Below are 10,652 nucleotides of genomic sequence, written 5' to 3'. Positions count from 1 at the left end.
ACAACTCGGGGTGGTTTTCATTCTAGCAGCCCTATATATATATATAGGGGAGGGTTTAAATGAGAACACTAAATATTGTGAGAACCGTGAGAACAAATGAAAAAATCGCGAGAACTTGGTCAAAAACAATTCAAATTCAAAATTTTTTTTACACTTAATATTATTATTCGAATACAATGTGAGGAATTTAATATACACGTTAAATTTACGTGAATTCGTAAATAAAGAAAATTTACACATATGTAAGTTTGCCATTTACACATGTGTAAATCTGTTATATTTACACATGTGTAAAAAATTTAAAAAGAGTGATTTTGAAAGGAGAAATGAATTATTTGATGTTGTAAATTCTTTTTTTGATGTTGTATCTTAATTACAATGAGGTTTATATTAAAAAAAAATTGGTTTTGATTGGTTTTTTCGTTCGTTCTCACGGTTCTCGCAATATTTAGGGTTCTCAAGATAACCCTCCCATATATATATATATATATATATATATATATATATATATATATATATATATATATATATATATATATATATATATATATACTACTTTATAAAGCATATAGGAAGGATAGAAATGGTCATTTGCCACTTTACAAGTTTTTAAAGCCCATTGTACAACCTCTTAAGCACAAAGGTGTTGAAAGTACCTTTTCAACACATACAGAACTCTTGGGCGGGATATCTAATTTGTGGGCGGCCAATCCTTTTTGTTCAAAATTTGAATCCCTGCTCATCCCCACTTCCCCATACATCTGTCTTTTCAAAATCAAATCTCAAAATCTGGCAACCATTCTCTCTCAAGAAACCCTACAAACTTATCACAGCCCAAATCCATCACGATACCAAGAAGACGACCCTAAGATGTGCAATTCCTCTTCAGATTACAGTTTGTTTCTCTTCAGGTCTACGATTCCTCTTCAGATCTGTGTTTGTTTCTTCTTCAGATCTACGATTCCTCTTCAGATCTGGGCAGTTAGCCAGCTCCGCACCTACTTTATATAGAAGAATACCCTTAATGTTCCTGTTGTATAATGTGCAAGGCTTTAGCTTTGTTTGCAGCAAGAACAACTTCAGCGGTGTAAGATTTCACCGGATCAATTCTGATTTTGCTCTCATCAGCGGCTGTAAATGGTGGTTGTTTGGTTAAGCTAGCGATTCCGACCACTTGACAAACTTTAAGGTATTAATATTCAAGATCTGATTCAAGTTAGCTGATTTCATATGGTTTTATAAGGGTCTTTTGCTAAATCTTTCTACAGAAAGAACCATACAGAGAGAAGGGAAGGAGAATCTCTAGAGAAGGTATAACATGTTAAACTCTAAAATGATTCAAATGTGCGACAGGACTTAGTTGAACAAAAACCCTAATCGAGTTGATTCTTGATCGTTTGGTATTGAATTAAAAAGGGTATTCAAGAATTACGGTTCTCGAGTTGATGATTGTGATGTTTTATCAAAATCAAGATTAGGGTTTGGTATAGTTTTTGTTGTTATGTAATTGGGAATGTTGAATTTTGGTTAATTTTGATGAAATTGTGAAATGGGGTTAAGTGTTTATAGATAGATCTAAGTTGGGATTGAAGTAAGAGTTATGGATCATACTGTTGGTGGGAAGTTTAAGCTTAAAAGGAAAATTGGGAATGGGTCGTTTGGTGAACTTTATTTAGGTATAATCTTCATTTTGGGAATTCAATTCCAGGTGTTATGTATTAATGAATGTGGATGATCTTCATCTTTGATGATATTGCAGGTGTCAATATTCAAAGTGGTGAAGAAGTAGCTATTAAACTGGTATTATTGACTTCCAATCTTAGATAGTTTGACGGTCATGTTTGATTAATCATGTATTATTTTCTGTTACAACAGAGAAATCATTTTTCTTGACTAAATCCAAAACATAAACAATACAGTTTGTGATATTGAGTGACTCTTGTGTACAAGTGTGAAGTACTGAAACACTCAATCTTGCAAACAATTTTTCTTGACTAAATGCAAAACAAAAACCATACAGTTTGTGATATTGAGTGAGTCTTGTGTACAAGTGTGAAGTACTGAAACACTCAATCTTGCAAACAATTTTGTTATATTGCAATAAAAAAACGAACCACTCAAGTAATCTCTTATTGATTGACGATTGGTTTTTCCCCCTCTCTTTCTCTCTCCTCCAGCCACCACAAAAGCAACCAAAGACGACGACCTTTCTTTCATTTTTTCAGATGCCACAACAAGCTCAAGAAAAGTCTTGAAAAACAACAGACAGGTGAGTTCATTCGTTCAAAGATTCAATCTTGATTGATTTTTAATGAATACCCAATTCAGCTTTTGGATTAAACTCAAAACCCTTTTGATGGGTTTTGATAATTTTGTGAAATTGATCTTGGTATTGTTACTATTAGACTATTAGTCGATCTGTACAGAATTCGACTAGGGTTTGATGTTGAATTTGAGTTGGGGGTAGTCTTTTTTTTGTTTGTTTGATTGTTGATTAAACCCTTTATGACAGATTTTTAAATTTGCAAGTTGTTATGCGGTTATGATTGTTTATTTTTTTCTACTTTTTGATGAGATCTGTGAATATAAAGCGTAAACTTTTATATATCTGCTCTTTTGTAGATCATAAAACTACTTTTGATTGGGGTTTTATTCCAAACAATTGGTCTGACTGCTCTTTTTGCTATTTTTATGTTTGTGTGTGTGTTTAGGTGTGTTTATGTGTGTTCTTTTTGTTTCAAGTTGCTTAAGTTCTCTGTTAAGTTTGTACAATAAAAAAAATCTTTTGATCATAAAAACAAATACGAACAAATAAATCTTTAAAAGACCAATTTTAAGATAAAGTTTGATACTTTAACGCTCATTGGATTATTGCTGTTGCGCTGGGTTGGGAAAAATGCAACAGGCAAAAGTTCGAGTCCAAGGGTATTCCAGTAATTCTTCACCTGGGTATCATCAATATATGCTGCAATGTTGTTTTCTGGGCCTACGTTTTGCTTCGGATATGGCTGTTGAAGGCCCCATTCTGGGTTGCTTGGATGGTGCAAAAGTCTCATTACTCGGTACCAAATAAAGGGACTAAAGGCCTGTTTACTAACTGGGCTGATAATTTGGATCTCAACTACCGGTTTCGGACCAAGGCCCCAAATGGGTGCCAGCAGTTAATGGGCCTAGGTGTCTATGCATACTTGAAGACCCATAGTGGTTCTCAACCTGAACCAACCCGGGCACGTTTTCATGTTGTTAGCTTAGCAATCCATCTACACTTCATGAGACTGTTGTGGAAGTGCCCAATGTAAGATGGGAAGACATTGGCGGCCTCAAGAATGCTAAATGAGAGCTGCAAGAGGTATTAATACTTAATTATGCTCATAAGTTCTTACTACCTGAAAGGACTTTACATATGCTTTTTTTACTCGAATTTAGAAAGTGCTGAGTTCAGCCAGTAATATGCTTCTCAGGTTTTTTACTCATCACTGTGTAAGGGATCGACTCTCATTTTCGGTTGTAGTGCACATTTGAAGAGTATCTAATGCTAGACATTTGGAGGATTACTCAATAAACAAGTCCCTTCATGCTAAAGACTTGAATAAAAGATTGCGGTTTTGCATCTGGGTAAGCTAAAAAGGCTTATGATTAGAGATGTACAAAAAAAAAAAAAAAACAGTTTGCCAACTGAAACTGACAAAAAAATCGAAACCGAGATTTTTAAACATGAAATACATAGGTACTTTTTGGGAATTAACTTGTTCTGTCGTATTTCCATGTAGGTTTTTTCATGTACATTTTTTAAATTTATGCTCTTTTTTAACCAAGTTATTGTGCAGATCCAACATACATGATCCGGGCTGTTCCAAGTAATGCGTATGATAGTATCTATTGCACACTTCTTGCTTAAAGTGCCGTTCATGGGGCCATGGCCATACTCGGGTTTCACTATGGGACCTGTGAACAGCACATACGCATACCGCATATCCAAACGCGTATATTCCAATTGAGGTAAGCGCACATACGCATACCGCATATCCAAACGCGTATATCACCCGACTCATTAGTTTTGATGTGCATGTATTGCAGCGTGTAACTGAGGTTACAAATGTTGTGAAGTTGATAGATAGAATGTGGGCTAGACTTCTAGCTTCGACTAATCAACCCACTTTTTGGATGGACATGAATAGATTTGACCCGATATTCGTATGTTTCTTGTCTCCAATTGGTCCTTGGTCCTCTGTTGAGGTGGAAAGTTGAATTTTAAAGAAGCTGGCTTACATGAAGAAAAAGTTTTATTCAAACTTTGAAGGTACAACTAGCTTCCATTTGTTATGAATATTTTTGTACAATTATACCACTAAATGTTGCAGTTTGCACTGATTGTAACAATGATATGCATAAACATTCATCCAACATTGAAGTCAACTCAAGATTTAAGAGTACTATAGTCTCACCTTTTGGGCTGATTTGGGTTAAAATGTTTGCTTATGTGTTTATTTGGGTCTACTCAAATTATACAGCAAGTCAAAATGAGCAATCTTGTTAACTTAAAATGTGTCCAAATAGCATCACGCACGACCACTTTTGTTACTTTTGTTGGTACCCTGGTCGACACCAACGACACGTCCACCACCCAACAAGTGTTTAATATTTACAGGTGGCGCTTTATATTATGAAGTTTCTTTTTTGAGTAAACGTCAATTTGCACCCGCCCCATTAACGTTTGCATAGTTCGTCACTGTACACGCTTCCGTCCAATAATACCCTCATGGATGTTAACAACATACCGGTCAAACAATCGGTCAACTGACAGAAGGGTGTAAAGTGATGAGAAATGCAAACGTCAATTGGGGCTAATACGAAATTCGCGGGTTTGGGTTTAGTCTAAATGGGGTCTGGTCAGTTTGGAGTTGAACCCACGAACCCGTTTAGCTAAATGGGTCAGGTTTGGGTCAACTCGGTCGGGTTGGTGGGTTGACCCGTTTAACCCATTTGTATTATATTATATTTTTTACGATATGTTGTATATCATAAATTAAATTGGGAGTGTATTATATGTCATAGTTATAACTTAAAATGAGATATTAAAATAAGATTTCTTAATTTAAATGTAATTTTATTATATACATTTGTGTTTTTTTAGTGAATTTTAATATATTAATTTGCGGAAAAAATTTAGAAAGTAAAAAAAATCGAGTTGAACGGGTCGTGTTCGTGTCAACCCGCGAATATCGGGTCGTGTTCGTGTTCATATGTATTCGAGTTGAACGGGTCGTGTTCGGGTAGATAAGTTTATACTTTACTTGTTATCTGCTGGCAAGAAGGCGCTAGAAGATGGTGTTACAAATGTGGTCATGAAAGATTTAGACATAACAAAATATGGTGTCATAATTGGACCTGAATGGTTTAGTTGTTAGTTTCTATGAATCAAGGGGATTAATCCTGAATAGTTGTAAAAACAAAAGTCTGAGCATTGCAACACAGAACCACACAACTAGAAATATCAAAATTCCCAAACATAGTAAAGTTTTTTTATTAAAAAAAAACAATCAAGCCACTTCTTAATGTTGATTTACAAGTTTTTCCGAATAATGTTTGCTTAAGTACACATATTTTTGTTTTAGTTTTTATGATAATCATTATTTATTACTGATATGCAGGTTCTGGACTGTAATATAGAAGTTTGGTTGGTCCTCACTTCCAGATTATCAAAATGCCTTTTTTTATTTGGTCCCCGGATAACGACCGAGGAATCCAAACACCGACATCATCAAGAAAAAGAGGAACCACATATTACAACAGAATTGAATATTTAAACATGTTTTGATTTTAAATATATAACAAATCGAGTAAGATGGCAGCATGCCTATCACCATCAGTTCCAAAATGTTGATTTGTTCTTGGCAAAAGCATTTCATTGATCGTTAATATTGATGCTGCCTAGATTTGTTAAACTATATCGAGCAATAGCTGGCCAACCAGTTGCCCCTTAAGTTGCACAGTAGGTGGCTTCATGTTGTTTCTTGGTTGATCTGGTATCTTGCAGTGCCACTAAGGCACTAAATGGGTTACCTGATGTTCTTGATGTTTTTACTTTTCAGGTGGTTTATTTGAAAAAAATAATTTTCACATTTTTAACTCTATTTTCGTACCTTTTGGGTAAACTTTGACTGGTTCATGGATGAATGGGTCAACTTGGGCAAAGTTTTTTCTCTAATGAGTCAAATGGGCTGGTTTTTTAAAGTTAAGTAAATTGAAAACCAATACTAAAAGGCAAATTATAACATGTCTACAATATAAAAAACAACCTGATACTCCCAACAGAGTTGTAAACTTTGCTTGCACCCTCTTCTCCACGTCTTCAAACCCGTCAAGCTGGGAAAGAAAATCAAATCGTCGCCTATCGAGCCTTGGTCTGTCGGAACACTAACATTGATGAAAAAAAACATGCCACCAGGCGATTTTAGCCAGCAAACTTACAACGAAAAGTGGTCATATAACACATTTTCGCTTTTTAACCAAAAACGAAACCGACCTTGGAAAAAAAATGAAAACCGAACTTATGGTTAACTGAAACCAAATGGTAATACAAAAAGGCTAACCAAATGTCCGGTCACGGTTTTGATTGTGGCTCACAACCAAACTGATCTGTGCACATCCCTAAATACTTAAATGTTGTGCTTCCCTCCACATCGTGCAAGCACCCCACCAACGATGAAAGTACAAGATACTTTGTTGTTCAAGGCTTTGTAAACGAGTATCCTTTTGCAAATCGCAACTCCCGCCGCATCGCGCGGGTAAATGGCTAGTATATATATATATAGTAAGAAAATTTTATAGAAAAATATCTATAATTCGTATGTTTCTTGTCTCCAATTGGTCCTTGGTCCTCTGTTGAGGTGGAAAGTTGAATTTTAAAGAAGCTGGCTTACATGAAGAAAAAGTTTTATTCAAACTTTGAAGGTACAACTAGCTTCCATTTGTTATGAATATTTTTGTACAATTATACCACTAAATGTTGCAGTTTGCACTGATTGTAACAATGATATGCATAAACATTCATCCAACATTGAAGTCAACTCAAGATTTAAGAGTACTATAGTCTCACCTTTTGGGCTGATTTGGGTTAAAATGTTTGCTTATGTGTTTATTTGGGTCTACTCAAATTATACAGCAAGTCAAAATGAGCAATCTTGTTAACTTAAAATGTGTCCAAATAGCATCACGCACGACCACTTTTGTTACTTTTGTTGGTACCCTGGTCGACACCAACGACACGTCCACCACCCAACAAGTGTTTAATATTTACAGGTGGCGCTTTATATTATGAAGTTTCTTTTTTGAGTAAACGTCAATTTGCACCCGCCCCATTAACGTTTGCATAGTTCGTCACTGTACACGCTTCCGTCCAATAATACCCTCATGGATGTTAACAACATACCGGTCAAACAATCGGTCAACTGACAGAAGGGTGTAAAGTGATGAGAAATGCAAACGTCAATTGGGGCTAATACGAAATTCGCGGGTTTGGGTTTAGTCTAAATGGGGTCTGGTCAGTTTGGAGTTGAACCCACGAACCCGTTTAGCTAAATGGGTCAGGTTTGGGTCAACTCGGTCGGGTTGGTGGGTTGACCCGTTTAACCCATTTGTATTATATTATATTTTTTACGATATGTTGTATATCATAAATTAAATTGGGAGTGTATTATATGTCATAGTTATAACTTAAAATGAGATATTAAAATAAGATTTCTTAATTTAAATGTAATTTTATTATATACATTTGTGTTTTTTTAGTGAATTTTAATATATTAATTTGCGGAAAAAATTTAGAAAGTAAAAAAAATCGAGTTGAACGGGTCGTGTTCGTGTCAACCCGCGAATATCGGGTCGTGTTCGTGTTCATATGTATTCGAGTTGAACGGGTCGTGTTCGGGTAGATAAGTTTATACTTTACTTGTTATCTGCTGGCAAGAAGGCGCTAGAAGATGGTGTTACAAATGTGGTCATGAAAGATTTAGACATAACAAAATATGGTGTCATAATTGGACCTGAATGGTTTAGTTGTTAGTTTCTATGAATCAAGGGGATTAATCCTGAATAGTTGTAAAAACAAAAGTCTGAGCATTGCAACACAGAACCACACAACTAGAAATATCAAAATTCCCAAACATAGTAAAGTTTTTTTATTAAAAAAAAACAATCAAGCCACTTCTTAATGTTGATTTACAAGTTTTTCCGAATAATGTTTGCTTAAGTACACATATTTTTGTTTTAGTTTTTATGATAATCATTATTTATTACTGATATGCAGGTTCTGGACTGTAATATAGAAGTTTGGTTGGTCCTCACTTCCAGATTATCAAAATGCCTTTTTTTATTTGGTCCCCGGATAACGACCGAGGAATCCAAACACCGACATCATCAAGAAAAAGAGGAACCACATATTACAACAGAATTGAATATTTAAACATGTTTTGATTTTAAATATATAACAAATCGAGTAAGATGGCAGCATGCCTATCACCATCAGTTCCAAAATGTTGATTTGTTCTTGGCAAAAGCATTTCATTGATCGTTAATATTGATGCTGCCTAGATTTGTTAAACTATATCGAGCAATAGCTGGCCAACCAGTTGCCCCTTAAGTTGCACAGTAGGTGGCTTCATGTTGTTTCTTGGTTGATCTGGTATCTTGCAGTGCCACTAAGGCACTAAATGGGTTACCTGATGTTCTTGATGTTTTTACTTTTTAGGTGGTTTATTTGAAAAAAATAATTTTCACATTTTTAACTCTATTTTCGTACCTTTTGGGTAAACTTTGACTGGTTCATGGATGAATGGGTCAACTTGGGCAAAGTTTTTTCTCTAATGAGTCAAATGGGCTGGTTTTTTAAAGTTAAGTAAATTGAAAACCAATACTAAAAGGCAAATTATAACATGTCTACAATATAAAAAACAACCTGATACTCCCAACAGAGTTGTAAACTTTGCTTGCACCCTCTTCTCCACGTCTTCAAACCCGTCAAGCTGGGAAAGAAAATCAAATCGTCGCCTATCGAGCCTTGGTCTGTCGGAACACTAACATTGATGAAAAAAAACATGCCACCAGGCGATTTTAGCCAGCAAACTTACAACGAAAAGTGGTCATATAACACATTTTCGCTTTTTAACCAAAAACGAAACCGACCTTGGAAAAAAAATGAAAACCGAACTTATGGTTAACTGAAACCAAATGGTAATACAAAAAGGCTAACCAAATGTCCGGTCACGGTTTTGATTGTGGCTCACAACCAAACTGATCTGTGCACATCCCTAAATACTTAAATGTTGTGCTTCCCTCCACATCGTGCAAGCACCCCACCAACGATGAAAGTACAAGATACTTTGTTGTTCAAGGCTTTGTAAACGAGTATCCTTTTGCAAATCGCAACTCCCGCCGCATCGCGCGGGTAAATGGCTAGTATATATATATATAGTAAGAAAATTTTATAGAAAAATATCTATAATTCGACTTGTTAAAATATCTATGTATCCATTCATCTTAAAAAAAAATAATCTATTTTTAAGATCAAAGTTAGAAAATATACATTTTTAGTTTCCACCAAAATACTATATTTTTGAGTTGTTTATGGAAATATATATATTTCCTAACACTTCAAAATAACATATTTTCAAGTTGACAAAATATGATATATTTTCATAATAATTGTAAAAATACATACTTTGTCGTTTGTTCGCTTTTGAGAGTATCGTTTACCAAATTTGTCAAGATACGAGTTAAATTCCTGGAATATTTATATATTTTGTCCAAGGTGTCCATTTTCCGAATCGTCCAATATATTTATGCAAATATATTTTCTTGTGTTTGTCCATATACCCTTTCATGGGTTATTTTGCATGACTAATATTGGGTATTTGTCATGTATTTGTATGCGTATTTTGTTGGTGATACTCATTGGGAGTATTTAATGTATTTTTCATCATCCTAATGCACTACAACGTATAATACACATAATATACACTTAGCACAAAATTTGGTGATTACATATATATATATTTTTCCTAAAGATATACATATTTAATATTAATTTTAACTTAAAGAAATCATCATTTCTTAACTTGTAATTGGTACAAAAATCAGGAAACCTTATTAAATAATTTTAAATGAATTTTTAGGGAATAAGTTTCATCAAAACTTATATTTTTCTAAGTGTCAAAATTTATAAAAATTTTGACATAGTTTCCCCTAAAAATGGAGGTTTCCCCATGTTTTCAACACAGTTTTTATTTTCTTTTCAACACCAAAAACAATTTCCAACAATTTTTACCGATAACATACACTAATTTCTTCATGTGAAACATTATGGTGAACTTGATTTTTGTTAAAAATGTGTAGTCTTTTAGAACTACACTTTACATACAATGATCTTTACAAAAACAAGTGTTCTTGTAATTTTTAAACAAACTTCCATGAAACTTTAATTTACTAATCAATCCATCCATGAGTTTTATGGTTTCAAAGTCTTGAAAATCATGTTCAAAGACTACTTTTATGTTCATTAGAAATATCTTTATGTTTAAAACCATGTTTCATCTTGGATCTTACAAGATTCATACTTAACAACTTTGAACCTTACATAAACAAGCCTCTTGATGAAC

General features: G+C 34.3%; 2 long non-coding RNA genes across 5 annotated transcripts; both read left to right on the top strand.

Moving 5' to 3' along the window:
* The first annotated feature begins 712 nt into the window (after window positions 1–712).
* Window positions 713–5,990, top strand: LOC110937138. 4 transcript variants are annotated; one of them, XR_002590581.2, is made up of 10 exons: window positions 713–1,189; window positions 1,269–1,311; window positions 1,570–1,676; window positions 1,760–1,800; window positions 2,178–2,269; window positions 2,906–3,349; window positions 3,462–3,615; window positions 3,828–3,999; window positions 4,078–4,300; window positions 5,652–5,990. It is a non-coding gene; the product is annotated as an uncharacterized LOC110937138 (long non-coding RNA). The 4 variants fall into 4 exon arrangements; XR_002590580.2 differs by having other exon boundaries at window positions 1,561–1,676; XR_002590579.2 differs by lacking the exon at window positions 1,570–1,676 and having other exon boundaries at window positions 3,447–3,615.
* An 854-nt stretch (window positions 5,991–6,844) lies between these two features.
* LOC110937139 lies at window positions 6,845–8,644 on the top strand. The gene is made up of 2 exons (XR_002590582.2): window positions 6,845–6,954; window positions 8,306–8,644. It is a non-coding gene; the product is annotated as an uncharacterized LOC110937139 (long non-coding RNA).
* The last annotated feature ends 2,008 nt before the right edge of the window (window positions 8,645–10,652 follow it).

The sequence above is a fragment of the Helianthus annuus genome, chromosome 4 (genome assembly GCF_002127325.2).
Source record: "Helianthus annuus cultivar XRQ/B chromosome 4, HanXRQr2.0-SUNRISE, whole genome shotgun sequence".
Lineage (NCBI taxonomy): Eukaryota > Viridiplantae > Streptophyta > Magnoliopsida > Asterales > Asteraceae > Helianthus > Helianthus annuus.
Note: the sequence above shows the minus strand (reverse complement) of the source record. Positions and strands in the feature narration are given on the sequence as shown.